The sequence below is a fragment of the Dipodomys spectabilis genome, unplaced genomic scaffold (assembly GCF_019054845.1).
Source record: "Dipodomys spectabilis isolate Male_0828 unplaced genomic scaffold, ASM1905484v1 ptg000141l, whole genome shotgun sequence".
Classification (NCBI taxonomy): domain Eukaryota; kingdom Metazoa; phylum Chordata; class Mammalia; order Rodentia; family Heteromyidae; genus Dipodomys; species Dipodomys spectabilis.
In genome coordinates this window covers 6,230,001-6,247,032 of record NW_024870818.1, presented here as the reverse complement: position 1 = coordinate 6,247,032, position 17,032 = coordinate 6,230,001, and the positions used below count along the sequence as shown (strand labels likewise).

General features: G+C 39.9%; 1 long non-coding RNA gene across 2 annotated transcripts in view; it reads right to left on the bottom strand.

Moving 5' to 3' along the window:
- LOC122117497 overlaps window positions 1–17,032 on the bottom strand; it is a 296,650-nt gene that overhangs the window by 137,399 nt on the left and 142,219 nt on the right. For both annotated transcript variants that reach the window (XR_006149175.1, XR_006149174.1), the window contains exon 3: window positions 16,665–16,720. This is a non-coding gene — a long non-coding RNA (uncharacterized LOC122117497). The remainder of the gene's footprint in view (window positions 1–16,664; window positions 16,721–17,032) is intronic.

The following is a 17,032-nucleotide window of genomic DNA, read 5'->3' as shown; positions in this document are numbered from 1 at the left end:
GAAAACTGAACCTCCACCAAATCTCTGTGATAGTAAATGACCAGTTGGAAATGTGATCTTTCATCCAGTTAACTTACTTTGTTTCCGTGTCTAGATTTCAGTTGGTTTTCAGGTTTGATTTGAGTGAACATTATGAGGACGGAGAGCATTCTTATTTTTGTTGATTTGTTGGTTATATTGCTATAATGTACATGTTAAGCCTATAGAGAGGTGAACACTGAAGACAAAAAAGTGGAAGATGCTTTACTCTAACTGGATAACAAATAAATTCTCCTGTACCCTTGCTGAACCAAGTCTTTGCTAACTCTCTTCCCTTTCCCTGACAACTTAAGCATATAGCTTGTCTCCTCCGGCTACACTACCTTTGTAGCTCTAGAGCTTTTTATAACTGAACTGCTCTCTTATCGGTTCACCTTCCTCACTGAAATCAACAGTTAGATAGTGATGAAGACTTCAGAATTTCAATATTTCTTCAGAATCTGCTCTAAGCTGTACAAGATTGCTATGAAATCTGCAGCAATCTATTCCTTCTTTGGCTTATGAGCAAAACTCAGTAGAGCGAAAGAGAACAGGGAGGAAGACGGGAGGACAGATTTGTTTCACACTTTAGTTCGGCAGCTCATTTTCCTCAGTTTCCCTATTCTGGAGCAGGAAGGCCAGACTGATGGATACTTATGGGGAGATTTTCTTCTTTATGTCTTTAAAACCCTTGAAAATCATTGCAAATGGAAGAAAGAAAAAAGAAGTTAGAAAGGGAAGAAGAAGTGGAGGGAAGGAAAGAAAAACAATTCATCCTTTTCGGTCATCTATTTAGTCCTGTGGAGACAGCTTCTAACTGGTTTTGTGACCACTTAAAACATGGACCCCACCTGTTGCACACGCCCTTCAAATTGGCTTTGAATTTTACTACGTTTTCTAAGTAATAAAATTCTCTTATTCATACAGCATGCTCTCCAGGTATGGCATGCATAGTCCAAGCTCCATGTCTTCTGGCACTAGCTCATTGTCAGTAGGTGTGCTATTATTATAGATGGATTATATTTTATAGGTGGTTTCTTTTTTCCAAAACACATGTCTCCAATTCCTTGTCTCCATAATAAAGGGCCAAAGCCTCAGTCCACCTAAGTCGTTTAATAGGAGCCAGTGAGAACTTGTACAATGCAAAAGAGGCAAGATATACCGTGCAGGTCTTGGGCAGAATTTTGAAGATGCTTTAATTGAGCATTATATTTTTCCAAGGAAGAAAAATTAAGATTTCCACATACTTTTATGGTCATTAGCTATAACGCTTGCACAAAATATTTTTAAATCTAAGTATCCATACCTGATTATAGTAATGATGATAATAAATAGTAGTAGATAGTTATATTTTTATAGTTCTTAAATTCCAGAGGCCCTTAAGCACCTCCTATCATCATCATCATTACAGTAACTCACAGCTAATTATATACCAACAGTCTGGGCATGCAAGTGACAACACTTGCCTGTAATTCGACTCATTTATAATGGGAAGGTCAGAGGTTCAAATCTTAGGAAGGATGATGGTGAGTAAAAGGTGGCTGTTATCCTACAAATGCTCCAGGCCAAAAGGGATGGAGTTCATGATCTCATGGGGAAGGGAAGGTTGCAATGTCAAAGTCAGTGTCACAGCTCAATGTGGGACTGAGTCATGTGGGCTGGCCATTTGGTTTGGATTCTTTGAGTCTGTCTTAATTTTAAATAGTTTCATCTTTTGGCAGTGTCAGCTTAAACAACAGAAATCTCTTTCCTCCCAGTTCGGGATGGTAGATGACAATGAACAAGGCATTGGCAAAGTTGACTTCTTCAGCAATCTCTCTCCTAGATAGCCATCTTCTCCATGTATCTCTACCCTGTCATCCTATGTGTGCATTTGCATTCTGACCTCTTCCTATGTGGACACTAGTCATTTGGATTAGGACCCACCCTAACAACCTCATTTTCAGTCCTCCTATGCTTCTTCTCCTTCTCCTTCTCCTTCTCCTTCTTCTTTTTCTCCTTCATCATCGTCGTCATCATCATCGTCATCATCGTGGGGCTTGAACTCTGGGCCTGAGCACTCTCCCTCAGCTCTTCAGCTTAAGGCTAGCACTTTACCTCTTGAGCCACAGTGACACTTCCAGTTTTCTGGTGGTTTGTTGGAGATAATAGCTTTGAACCATGATCCTCGGATCTCAGTCTCCTGGTAGCTAGGAGACACCTGTGCCTGGCTTCATTTTCACTCTTTTACGACTCTATTTCTACATACAGTCACACTGAAGGTGCTGGGATTTGTACAGCAACATAGCAGGGTACAATTCAATCTATAACAGATGGCATCCCAAATCTAGATTCAGATGCTATGTACTATAGGTATGATGCCTGTCATTCCTTCCACCTAATCTTCAACCAACCAAAATTTGATATTCCAGTTAAGGTGGTGAGAAATAAAACTCTTCCTTATGAATCTCTCATGGCTCCTGTCCCATGGTTCCCTTTCAAGATTCAGCCAAAATCACCTCCTCAAAGAGGCCTTCTTTAGCTCCAAAAACTAATGTTGTCCTATACTTGATCCCTGACTTACTTTTTCCATAAACTTTGTCACTATCCTGCAGTTTTCTTGCTCACCAACTTCTTCACTTGTGCAGGTTCTTCCCTATCTCATTCCAAGGTAATAGATACCCTGTCAGAGCTCACCGCTGGTTATATTTGAGGACCTAGCCTATAGTAGGTTTCAAGTATGCTTCATGAATGACTGGCATTAAAGGAGAGCAATTAGATTTTTTAAAAAGAAAGATGTAGTCTTCCTGGGAGAAAGATGATTCATCTGTTTCCCAAGAGATTCCCATGGGGATCTTCATTCCGTGGTGATTGTTCCAGAGGCTCCTTAGCAAAGGCTCAGAAGCCAGGTTTTGTCAGCACTCAACAGACAAATCTATCACTCAGAGGAGGACATTTATTATACCAAGCTAAAGTACCAAAGGGAATGAATTTATAGTAATTCTTGCTGAAAAATGACTGTCACAAAAAAGGGATATTTACAGTGCATGTGGCCAGCACATCTTACCCATGTAGCTAAGCCAACAGGGAGGCCAAATGAAATCTTGAAGTTGTAGAGTTCAAGTAGACACCAGCTGTTTTGATCTTAAAGTAGAATTCTTCACCAATGACACTGGCAGACCGTCCAGTGGAAAAGCCTCTTGGTGAGTACTTGTTAAATAAAGGACAACATTCGCCTCAAGGACTTTCCTTTACTAGAGTTCCCGGCTTTTGTTTTGTCTTCTGGTTCAGCAACGCCATCTTGATTCAGGTTTGCTATGTGTGGTTCCCTGCGGTCAATCCTTGGCCTTCAAATCAGTCTACCTATGAGATTCCCTGTATTCTTCTCCTGGTTCATTTCAAGACCTTAGCTCACAAAGGGAAATCATTTATCCAAGCCCTAAATATAGTCAACATGCCGTCATTAAAAAATACATATTAAGAACCTTCTCTATGTGTCAGAGAATGGAGATGCCATGATGAACAGTAAAAAGAAGGTCTCTCTCCTCAAAGGACCCACTCTCTAGTGGTGGTGAAGGACCAGGAACAAGCGAACAGCAATAACCAAGAGCATTGGGGGCCAATACATACTGTGATTGTTTTTTTTTAAATCCAAAGAGAGCTGGACACCAGTAGCTCATGCCTCTAATCTTAGCTACTCAGGAGGATAATATCCAAGGATCACAGTTCAAAGCCAGACTGAGTAATAAAGTCCAAGTTCCTGAGACATTTATTTCCAATTAACCAACAAAAAGGCAGAAGTGAAGGCATGGCTCAAGTGGTAGTGTGCTACTCTGAAGCAAATAAAGGCTAAGGGACAGCACTCAGCTCAGAGTTTAAGCCTCAATATTGGAACCAAAAACAAAAAATTTCAAAAGGGGTCCTCTGAAAAGTGGCCTCCCTTCTTAGCAGCAGTCAATGAAATGTGAAACAATGGAAGGAAGTAGACTTGTACACAAGTCTAGTAGAGCAGTCCCGGAAAAGCAAGTACAAAGCAAGTACAAAGGCCTCAATGCAAAGCACACTCAGGCAGAGGTACAGCAAGCAGGCCAAGGAGATGACAGCAGAGGATGCAGAGGAAAGCAAGCCTAGGAAGTCTTCACAAACACATGAGATCATATTTAAATCAATTAAAACACAAAAGGGATGAAGGCATGACTAGAGTGGTAAAGCAACTACCTAGCAAGCTTAGGCCCTAACTTCAAATCCCAGTACCACCCAAAACAAAGAAATATTTCTGGCTCTGAGGAACCCTGACTAATACAACACCTAAGAAGGAAAAGCCAGGAGAGGGTTTCAGGAAGAAGTAGAGAACAGTTGACATAAAATCCAGGAGGTTGATATGTCATGGATGCTAAGAAATAAAACCATTCAAAAGAGAAGGCATGATGAGCATAGTGATGCACACCTGTCATTCTAGCCACTCAGGAGGTAGAAACAGAAGGATCAAGGTCCAAGGCCAGAGCCAGGCAAAAACATGAGACTCTGTGTAAAATAAACTAAGGCAAAAAGGATTCAGTGTGTGGCTCAAATAGCTTTGTGCATTTTTGAGCTCCAGGTGAGAGAAATCGATCATACAGAGAAAACGTAGAATTGGGGATGAGCAAGGCAGTCCACTCTGATTGAAAAGGAGCAATAGAGATATAACTGGCTTTATAAAGCAGTTAGAGGCTGTAAAGAAAGGGCTAAGAAAAAGTAGAATTAAAGTAGAATTTCAGAAGGTTAGTCAAGCATTTGGTGTATAGAATAGGTGGAAAAGGAATGTTTCTGGCCAGGAGAGGCAAAGCCCAGGAGAACAAGATTGACTACTTTGGTATGAAGAGCAACCAGATGGAGCAAAGACCCTGTCCTTAGAATAGGACCTTCACTCATCTGCTTCCCCCTCTAAGATTTTGTACTCCTTTTTAGAGAACATGGAAAACTGAATTTTTTACAAAGTTTTGTCAGTTTGTAAGCTCTTGGGCAAATCAACTCTTACATCCATCTTCCCTGAAAACAATCTATCCTTGGGTCATCCATTCACTTGGATAAACCAACATGGCAGCACTGGTCAACCACTGAGTGTTTCAGCTCTGAAGCAGTGTGTTAAGCTCTGCCCATGCATTTCTTCATCTAGTCCTCAGAGAAAAGCCCTTGGAAATAGATGTATTTACTATTCCCCTTTGAAAAACAAGAAAACTGAGCCAGAGAGCCATCAACATTCCCAGTCATACACTGAGAATGGAAGGAGCTCCAGGTTCAAGCTGGAGTTTTGGCCATGGAGCCACTGCCCATAAGATCTTCAACTAGAAAGTGATCACAAATGAGATAGACTATAGCACTCCACTTTCCACAGGAAAAAACATGGGATCCAAATTACTTTTGACTAAATCAATGCAGGGGACAGAGGTGAGGGGATGAGATTCTACACCATGAGCTTCTCCTGTAAAGCCACTGGACATCTACCAGAAACCTCTAGAGTCAGACAGCATGCACACCCCAATGTTTCCTTATGATAAGCCAACTCCTTCTGCAAAGTAATTCCATAGAAAAGTACTAAGTTTTTAGTAAAAACAATAAAGTTTCTGAGAAAAGGCTATAATTTATCAGTGAGGAATGAAAACAGGACCTATAACCCATTGGAAACAAAAAAAGAACCTTAATGTGTTTGTTTGCTTGGGGATTTGGGGCCATGATTACACCTACTTCTCCCATATCTGGATCCTGAGTCACCAGTAGCAACAGAGACTATCAGAATGTCCAGGCCATATGCCAGGTCCTCCTCAAATACATAACTGATCCATGTCCTGAGGTTTGTTCTTGCCATGCTGGAGCCAGAAAGCTTGGTGATGGGTCTATAAAGACAGACCGTTCTCAAATACATTCAGAGAAAAAGGCTGGAATGGAAGAGTTTATTTTGTTTCTCCCAGCAGGTCAGCTTTAGAATCACAAAGCATTCTAGGGTCACTTAGAAAATAAAGAAAAATAGAATGTATCCGATTGCTAACCAGGCTGGGGAAGCAAATCCCCAAATCATACAAAATGAGGAAGGATTTGGTTTCATTAAAAGCAGCCACTGGCATTTGGCCCCTGAAGATGAAAGAGAAAAGCCCCTTAAACAGGCTCGAACATGAGCTGAATTTCCAGACAAGTCCCCAGGGTGCCAGGATTGGTTTAAATGAAGGCATGTATGTCCGTGTCTTCCTAGAGGTCTGATAAAGCAGAACAGTGACAATACAATTATCCCACTCTCACCAAAGAGATGGCAATGAGGGACCAAAATTTCGGTTTCTAAGAACACACTCTGATTGAATACAAATAACATACATGTAGGTGCTATCGTTCTACTTTACTGGTGAGGAAGCTGAGGATACAGTGAAGATTAGTGGCCGATTGACATTCATATAAATGTCAGGCCCGGCTACAGTGGTGCATGTTCATAATCCCAGTATACAGGAAATGGTGTAGCCCAACAGAATTATTTCCAGCATCAAAGTCTATGCTCCTTCTACCCCTTAACAGAAAAATTAGTGTTTCCAAGTCAGTGGGTCAGACCCTTGTCAAGTCTAACCTTTCACGTCACCATAAATCAGGCTCTTTGGCCTTTGCCTTGAGCTTAACAAAGTTTATGCTCTGCTTCTCAGAAGCTGATGCTCAAGCTCAGAGTTTGGGTTAAGAACCTGTTTACTAATCTGTGTGATCTTTTCTCCAGAAGGGACAGATGTTAGTTATTCTGTAAGATTCCACAAGAGGATGAAAGCAGTCAGAAATGGCAAGCATACACACATGTGGGTACATGTACACGCACGTGCATGCGTGCACGTGCATGTGTGTGTGCGCGCATGCACACACACACACACACACACACACACACACACACACACACACACACACACACGATGCCCTAAAGAGAAATGGCTTTAGCTCTGAGAGGTCACCACTCTGTGGTGCCAAGATTTCCAGCACTGACCTAAAAGAAAAAGACAAACACAAAAACCAAAATCAAAAGAAAGAAAAAAAGAAAGAAGAAAGAAAGAAAAGATGGAAGGCAGGGAGGAAGACTAGCTGGACTTACCAATTGCACTATATCCTCAAATTTTACGAAATCACAAGTTAAAATCATTGCACTTAGTCTGATATCCTTACAATAAAACAGACTCCACCTTCATCCTATAGAACAAAGTATTTCTGCAGGAAGTGACAATCATGCTGTCCAAGCACTTTCCTGGGCTTTCTAACTAAGAGAGCAGAGTGACCATTTCAAAATCCTAAGACTGCATTCTCCTGGGGACATCTTACATCTGCTCTTGGTCACAAGAAAGGTCACAGAAGAATGTGCATAATACTTGCAAAGGCTACCCTAGAAGAAAAATAGCTGTCCTCTGGAAGTTAGATGTCCCATAGCTGTTTATTGCAAGTGTTGGAGGACTTTTTGAAAGGTCCAGACTCACATATATGTGGGTGAATCAGTTTCTTCTGGTCCTGAAAAACCTAAGTTTGTCTCAGGTTTCTACCTAAAGCAATTCTAACTAACCACCAAGAACATTTCACTGGCTTAAAGAACTCTAAGAATTCCATCTTTTCTCAGTGTTCTCTCCCTGTGAGCATTCCCGAAATCCAAGCAACAATAGAGTTTGTCAGATTTCCAACTCTCCAGGAATGCTTCATTTTCTTTCCTGATGTCACCCATCCTCCTCCCTCTCAAATCATTCATTACACACCACCAGAAACAGGAGAAACAGGAAGAGCACAGAATGAGAGAGAGAGAGAGAGAGAGAGTTAGTTGCCATCCCTCCATGCAGCTTCAACCTGTGTGGAGCCAGGGGTGGGGGTAGGGAGGGCAAGAGAACAGAGCACCCAGGACAAGGAGTTTTTCCATGCTTGACTCCTTCAGCCTGCTGTCTGACAAGGCTTTACAGAACTCCCTCCAGGTCTGTGTCTCCAAGGAACTTTTCCACCAGGGCTTTCTGAATGTCTCCATGCTAGGAGCAGTAGCACTTGACATTTGGCTGCCATGCTGTTTTTAGCATACCTGATTTTGCACAAGATGTGGATATCAGAATGTACCTGTCAGAGGTGTCAACCTCTGTCTGACGGGTACAGATCTGGAGAGTGGTCACAACTTGCTGTTCCTCATTGCAAATATCTTCTTGGTGACCTTTCATCTGCAGATGGGCAGGTGCAGCCTCTACATGTTAATGTGTCCCTTGATATTCCAGGGGTTTCCCTTCAGTTTCATGGCTGCATAATAAGAATTTGTGAGACACAGTAACTATGGGCTGAGAGCTGTTCTCACTACAACACTGGAAAGCATGCTTAGAAATGGCATTGGCTTTTCTGGCGACTAAAATGCCAGTAAACTGAGCCAGGCACTGGTGGCTCACACCTGTAATCTGAGCTACTCAGGAGGCTGAGATCCGAGATGGTAGTTTCAAGCCAGCCAGGACAGGAAAAGTCCATGGGACTTTTATCTCCACTTAACCACCCCAAAACCAGAAGTGGAGCTGTAGCTCAAAGTGGTAGAGCATTAGTTCAGGGACAGTGCCCAGGCCCTGAGTTCAAGACCCATGACTGACAAAAGAAAGAAAAGAAAAGGAAAAGAAAAGAGAGAGGGTGGGGAGAAAGAAAGAGAGAAAGAGAAAGAAAGAAAGAGAGAGAGAGAGAGAGAGAGAGAGAAAGAAAGAAAGAAAGAAGAAGAAAGAAAGAAAAGAAAGCATTAGAATATAAAAGTTACAACTTTTATGCAGTAGATGAACCTGGTAATCCTTATGCACATTTAAGACATGTAATTCAATTTCACTTCACATCTTAATTTATTATGTATTTAATTGTACTCTGCCTCATCTGAAAAAGGATTATGTTGTCATAGTACACACGGACATGGTCAGTTCATTCCTTTTAATACAACCTTTCAAGCCACCATTGGCAAAAACATGGCTATCATTAGGAACTAGTATAGCTCAGGATGGAAATAAATAGCTTACCTTATTTGAGTGGCTAGCTACACAAATGCCAGGGTTCTTTCATTGATGTATGGTGGCTGGAAACTTGTTTTCATCTTTTGATTTGTTCAATGAGTTTGTGACGATTGATGTCAAATTTGCTTTACTATGTTATCCTCTTGCAAGTCTATCTATAAATATTACATTTTTATTGACATTTCTGTTTTTAATAAAGCATTTTGAAGTCAAATTCTCCAGTACCTCTGAAACTTTCTAAATCCCAATCTTCAACAAATGAATACAGTCTCAGCATGCAGAAACCACTAGAGTCACAAGCTTGGAGAAACATCGGAAGAGCAATTTGGTGAATTTCTGAGGGTTGAATGTGAACTAGCAAGAAAACTCCTTGGAGTTAAAGTCTAAGAGAGCTTATGATCACATTTTTAAGGATTTTACCAAGGCTCTCGAAGTAAAGAGTCAAATCTCTTCATGACTATAGAGCAGAATGGGAGAAATAATTATTAATAATAATTTTGAAATTCATCAAGAACATTTTCAATAACAAAGGACTCTTCTCTAGAAAAAAAAATTTTTTTCATAGCCTTATCTTTTTTTGATCAGTCAAGGAGCTTGAACTCAGGGCCTAGGCATTATCCCTGAGTTGCTTTTCTTTGTGCTCAAGACTAGCACTCTATTACAGCTCCACTTCTGGTTTTCTGGTAGTTAATTGCAAATAAGAGTCTCACTAGGGTTGGGGGGGTGGGGAATGGAAGGCCAGGGTTGGTAAGGGGAAACAAAGGAGGAGGAGGTAACATTGATAAGAAATGTACTCATACAAAGCAACAAAGAAATCATCTTATAAAATTTTTTCCAAGTCTTTCCATTTCCTAACAAATAGGGCAATGTCATTCTTTCTGGTGGTGGCATAGAATTCCATTGTGTATATATACCACATTTTCTCGATCCATTCATCTACTGTATTTGATGTTGGTATAATTTGTGGAGGGGAAGGGAAAAATAAAAACAAATTGTTTAAATAGAGATACAGGTGGACCCATTGCAACAATGAGATGTACAAGTTGTTATGTGGAAAAACGGAAAAACAAACTTTACAACTTTGGCTGGGGTGGGGGTGGGGGTGAGGAGGGGGAAGGGATGGGATGGTAAGAGGAAACAAAGGAGGAGGCAACAATGCTTGATAAGAAATGTATTCACTACCTTGTTCATGTAATTGTATTCCCTCTGCATGGTATTTTCACAATAAAAAAGAAAAAAGAAATGTACTCATTACCTTGCTCATGTAATTGTAACCCCTCTGTATGGTATTTTCACATTAAAAAAAACTTACTAATAAAAATAAATAAGTAAAGAGTCTCACGGACTTTCTTTTCCTGGCTGGCTTCAAACTGCAATCCTAAGATCTCAGTCTCCTGAGTAGCTCCAATTACAGTCACCAGTCACCAGCCACCAGTGTCTGGCTATCACCTTATCTCATCCAGGAGAGACTCAATCCCAGCACCCTCTAACATTCCTTACCTAAGGGAACAAGGAATTTAAGAACAATTGTATCGCTTACAACCCAGATCTACTTCATTTTATCCTAAAGTTATAGACTACTTTCTCTCTACCACATCTACCACTACATCAGTAAGACTTTAGTACAAGCATTGTAGATTACTGCTAGAAGAACTTAAGGAAAAATTCTTAGAGAAGCCTGAAGAAAGATCAAGAAAAAATAAAGGATTTGGAAGCTGCTAGCCTTCAACACATGTGCTATGCAACACATTAGACAAGACCAACTCCAAGCTAGCGTTACTTAAAATCTTACAGGAAGAACCTTTTATCCAATAGGCCAGGTATAGCTTTCTATATAAAATGACATAAAATGAACCCAGTGCCAGTGGCTCACACCTGTAATCCTAGAACTCAGGAGGCTGAGATCTGAGGATCAAAACTAGGCCTGGAAAGGAAAGTCCATGAGACTCTTTTTTTTCTTTTTTTGTCAGTCGTGGGGCTTGAACTTTGGGCCTGGGCCCTGTCCCTCAGCTCTTCAGCTCAAGGCGAGCACTCTACCACTTGAGCTCAACACCACTTCCGGCTTTCTGGTGATTTATTGGAGATAGGAGTCTCACGGTCTTTCCTGCCCAGGCTAGGCTGGCTTTGAACTGCAATCCTCAGCCTCCTGAGTGGCTAGGATTACAGGCATGAGCCACTGGCACCCGGCTCCACGTGACTCTTATCTCCAATTAATCACCAGGTGCTCTGGCTCAAGTGGAAGAGTGCTCGCCTTGAGCTAAAGAGCTCAGGGACAGCACCCAGGCCCAAAGTTCAAGCCCACAACCAAAAAAAAGACATAAAATGTTAAGGTATCCTTAAAAATCAAGGAGGAAAAGTCTACAGAGACAAAATAAGCATCAGAAACCAAACCCAAGTACAACATGCATTTCTCTTCCTGTAACCAGCCTAAAGTGATCTATACAAAAGACTTGCTATTCACTCGAACAGGAAAATTCCACAAACTCATGTAAATCAAGAGGTTTAAATCTTCCTGTTCACTTGAATAACTTTCCAACCCTTCAAGGACATGTATATCAGAAAATCTGCCACAAATATTTTCTTTCTTTTTTTTTTTTGGGGGGGGGGGGAGGGGTCCAGTCATGGGGCCTGAACTCTGGGCCTGGGCGCTGTCCCTCAGCTCTTCAGCTCAAGGCTAGCGCTCTACCACTTGAGTCACAGCGCCACTTCCGGCTTTTTTCTTTTTGCTTATGTGGTGCTAAAGAATCGAACCCAGGGCATCATGCATGCAAGGCAAGCTCTCTACCACTGAGCCACCTTCCCAGCCCCAACAAATCTTTTCTAAAGAAGAAATGGATACCATTTTGACATTACAATGGAGGTATGCCCAGGCCCAACATTTGGACTGGATCCCAAGATGTATGTTAAACTTCTACTGCAGTGCTTGGAAAATGCAGAGACTATTGCTGCACTTTGTGGTTTCCATGTCAATTCTCTAATCACTGAATACATCAAGGTAAAAAAAGCATGAAGATGTGCCACCATACTTAGAGTGCCCCTGGTCAAACTATCCTACACATGAGCACCTCTAGCCACACAGAGATCCTGCACTAGAAGAGGGAGTTTCCCAAAAGGAAGTGAAGAAACAAAAACTATGACACAGGAGTAAATTCAGAAATCTGTGTGTAAAACAAATTATGGAAGTAATTGACAGAAAAATCAACATAATTCTTGTAATTAGTTAAAAGTCATGTTCACATAAAATATATTATCCTTGAAACAAAAAATTATAAGGTGAATTTTGTTAAAATTTTTAACTTTTGCTCAGTGAAAGACATACTAAGAAAATCGATATACCACCAGGCTTGGATAGGCTACTTATTAGATAAATGTCAAGCCTATTTTAATTAAGGGGGATAATCTATAACACAGTAAGCCAGTAACCCTCAAAACTGTCAAGGGCATCCAAAACATGAGAGGCCTGAGAACATATTACAACCTAGAGTATACTAAGGAGATAGAACAATGAATGAATGTTGGGTGCTGGATGGAATGCTGGAATAGAAACAAGACATGAAATGAAAACCAAAAGAAAATCTGAATAAAGACTTAAGTTAATAATAATCTATAAATATCTGTTCCATTATTGTAACAAACATACCCACCAATGTAAGACATTAATATTGGGAGAAACTAGCCATAAGGTATATGTGAACTCTGTATTATCTCCAACTTTTCTGTAAATCTAAAACTTTTCTAAAGCATAAAGCCTTTTGTGCCTTTTCTCTGTATAAGTAAATCTTACAATATATTTGCTAGATCTATTAGAGAACAAATGAATTAAGGGACTTGAAATAACCTATAGATTTTGCCATAATAAAGATCCTGTCTATAAGAAAACCAATGTTTTATTGTATGTTTGTCTGTCACCAAGGTGACAATTTGGCTAACTCCTTACTTACACACTTGCTTATTTTTCTGTTAGGTGACATTTCCTATAACTCATGCATTCTACAAATGATTAGTCAATTTTGGTAATAATGTCTAAAAGGGTAAAATTAGTAAAGGAAGAAAATGTAAGGCAGCACAAGTTGCAAGAGGCTACCCTACAATATGGCAATGAAATCAGTGAGAAAGAATTTGAGATCAGGTGGCCTCTCATGATCTGTCTTCTTTCCTGTTTTGGCTAAATAGTTCATGTCACATTTTCCCATTCATTTTGTCAGCATTCCTCTCATATAGATCTCTATTATTGTATGTCTTATGATTGAGGTTTTTTTCCCCTACTAGATTCTTCTCCTTTTATCTCTGACTCACTGAACCCAAGAATGAGTTGGGTATAACATGAGAATCTCATTTTTTTTTGTATTGGTCAAAGCAGGATATGCCAATGTCGTCATTTGTGTGTGATCTAAATGACTGGTTGTCCATAAAAAATGTGACCCACTTGACCACCTTCTGCATTTCCCCCGTACCCACCACCAGCCTTCAGCTGCCTTGCAGAAGCCAGAAGGTTCTTTCTACATTCCGCTTGTCTGAAGGAATGGGATATCTGTGGCCTGGAGTAGGCTTGGCATTACACCCTAAAATTTCCCTACCTCTCTCCTGTGACAGAATCTGTCCCCAGCCTGCTGTGGCCTGGCTTTTGATTGAGCTCGGAAATGTGGAGAAGCCAAGTGGTTCTGAGCACAGCTGAGGACCTTTCATCACTTTGTTGAAGAGCTAAAATGCTAGTAGGCCCGCATTCAATATTTGTTGAATGGATAAATATATGAATTTAGAAGGCATTGCTTAGAAACCATTATGATGTTTCACTGATGTGTAACATGTATGAATTCCTAGAATAATTGCATTTTCAAGCTGTGGAAAGACCTCACCAAAAAGAAAAAAGAAAAAGAAAAACAACCTCTTCTAGCCAAACCCTTTTATTTCCTAAGTGAGGAAACTAGCTCAAAGAGGCCAATTAACTTTGGTAAGGTCACACAACTGGTTGAACCTTAAGGCTGAACTCCTTTTATTCTTACCCACTTCCTTCTTAAATTCATTATGTAGTAGTTTAATAGTATGTATGTATTTGTGGTTGTGCACCCTAATGGATCCTAGGTTCTCTGTCTTTCAAAGCATTGCTGCTGACTTTTTTTCCTCTGTCATTTGCACTTTATGCAAATACATTTGTATATGTATGATTTTTCTTTTCCCTCCTCACCCTCAGTGACACCACTGCAGATTTGAAGAGTTAATCTTGTAGTCCATTAATACCCAAGCCCCTAGTAACAGGAAACAGCACAAACCTCCTTATGGCTTAAGAAAAAATAACAGCCAAATTAAATCAGCAAACATAGTTGGTTTTTATAAATCATACTTTTTTTTTAGCTCAGACTTTAACTGGAGACCCAACTAATTCAATTAACAATCTCATTAATATAAAGAAACCCATTCCCAGTGTATACCTGGCACAAGTTGACTTTCAGAAATGTTGCTTTCCCTACATAAATGCATTCCCATTGCCTCAGGCATCATTTGTGTGACTATTCTTAATGTAGTCCCCATCCAAGGATTTAATTCTTGGTCAAATGAACTGTCCTCTCACATAATCTCCAGCAGAAAACAATTGGTTCATGAAAGAATCACTTACCCTTCAGTTTGCTCAGTGGAACCAGGAAGAATACTCTTCCAGTCTAATCCCATCCAAACATGCACAACTTAATACTCAGTCTACACTGTTAACTCTCGTTCTCAGGAGTAAAAAAGTTTCCAAACTCTGTCACACTCAAAATTGTTTCTTCACTAATTCTCTCAAATAAAACATTCCTTGTTTGAGCATTCGGCGATTACTCTTAAAATACAAAGCAACTTCTATCATTGGCAGCCAGGAACCTCTCAGCAGCTTATCAACACTGGGTCCCAGGATTAACTAAGTTTTGATAGGACTGACAACTTCATGGTAGAGAACAGAAAGCAGTGCCACAGGAGGTTTAAAGTCACCAAGACCATAAAAAAGGTATTGGGAAACTCACCTCAACACTCCAACTACAGGCCTTTAGGTAAAATATGCAATGGGTTGGGTTGTCAGTAATAGTAGATCCTCAAATAATATTAGGCAGAATGAGTTGAAAATTATTTGTCATGGCCTCAAAGAGTTTCTTACTGATGGAAAGTATATACATAGTGATTGGATAGTCATTAACAATAGAGGAATTTGGTAAGAGGGGAGTCCACGTTTTTTATCCCTATTACCCAATCCATGGTACTCAATAATTGTTATGCATAAAGTCAAGTAGAAGTAGGAGAATCTTGGTATCTCAATAACATTGTCAAGTATTCTGATCTTGGTTTCACAGAAAACAAGAGTGAATTGTCTACCCATAGTGGTTGACTCGCTCAAGGCCACCCAGCCTGAGAAGTTCTTATGCCAAAATTTGAACCCAATCAGAACAAGGTCCACAGAGTGGGTAACACTCTGTAGTACTCTTCAAGAGTTTAATGACAAAACAAATAAAAGTTACCAAAAAATGTAGCCAGCTAAAAGCCAATTCAGATAGACTCTAAAAATGACAATGGCTTCAGTTGTGTTTATTAAATAAACAAAACTCTGAATCACATCATCTAAAGTGGCAAAGCCCAAATGCTCATCCCTGGACTTGGCTACATCACAAATACTGAAAGAACTTTATAGAAAGATGGATTCCCAAGCTCCATTCTCAGAGACTAACTGAAGGCATCTATTTGTAAAGTCCAGTGTGAACCCATAGACCAGTCTGAAAACCACAGAGCTAATCACATTCTGAAATTTAAGGTCTCATAGAATCTTTAACTGAAAGAAATGGTGATACTATCCAGCCCTTGGGTAGCAATAGATTTCATATTGTAGACCAATTACAGGTGATAAATAATTGGCACTGGATGGGTCAGCAAGAAGAGGCTCCAAAACATTATCTTAGCTTGATCAGATCGAGCCATGTGAAGAAGGATCAATGTCTGTTTTGGATTGAGGAAGTAGAGAGACAACTATCATAATCTCATGCCTTTGTTTTTTGAGTCCTGAATGACCTAAAACACATATTCAATGAAATGGGATTGAACCCCACCCAGGCTTCCTCCCTCTTACTTTGGTGCTTTATTTATAACAATTTCTGTTGCTTATAATAAGGCTTACCAGAAATTCTGGATTTTGCAGTGCTTCTTAACTGGTACATGCAGAAAATTCAACATTTACTTTACTTGAAAAATTAAGGAAAGTCTCCCCTAATTGCTCCTACTCATTAATGCTTCTGCCACTTTAAAAGGCAGGTCAAATATTTTATTCCATTATTAGCTATACGATTTTAAATACTGAAATCCCTTGAGAATTTTTTTTAAAATAGTCCTATGCGTAAAATAATACCTTAGTACAGTTTTTGAATTGGATTTAATTCATATAAAAGAAATGGCTTTGATACAAGACCTTCTCTTGAGAATAAGTTACAAGTTTTGATGAAAAGGCCAAGAATTATTTAAAAAAAAAAAAAAAGGAAGCAGAAGAAGAAGAAAGAAAAAAAGCAGGTGCCTGAAGAGAAAATATCACCCAGGAAGGAGAAAAGGAGGGAGCCTAAAGAACCAAGGGAAACTGTCTGCTTCCTACATGTGCCTAAAACAGCTCTGTTATGATTAGAAAATGTGCTTCCCAACTGTGGGCTGAGGCAAATGACTTACCATTTCTTAATGAAATCTGGACTCATAACTTTTATCTCTCAAAATTGTTCAGAGAACTATAGAGAAAAAAAGAATATTGTGTTTCAGAAAGGGGCTCATGAAAGTCCTGGCATAAAGTTTTCCCTGAGTATATGGTTCCAGAACCTTCCACCCACCTTGACCTTCATCCTCCCTACTTCCTACCCCATCCCTCACTCTGAATACTCCAAACCAAAGATGATCTTGTAATGTAAAACTGTGCTATCTGCATACAACCTACACATATCTTCTCATATATTTTAAATTGTCTCTAAATTACTTTAAATACTTAGCACAATGTAAAGGTGACATAAATAGCTTCTATACTGGATCGTCTAGGGAATAATGAC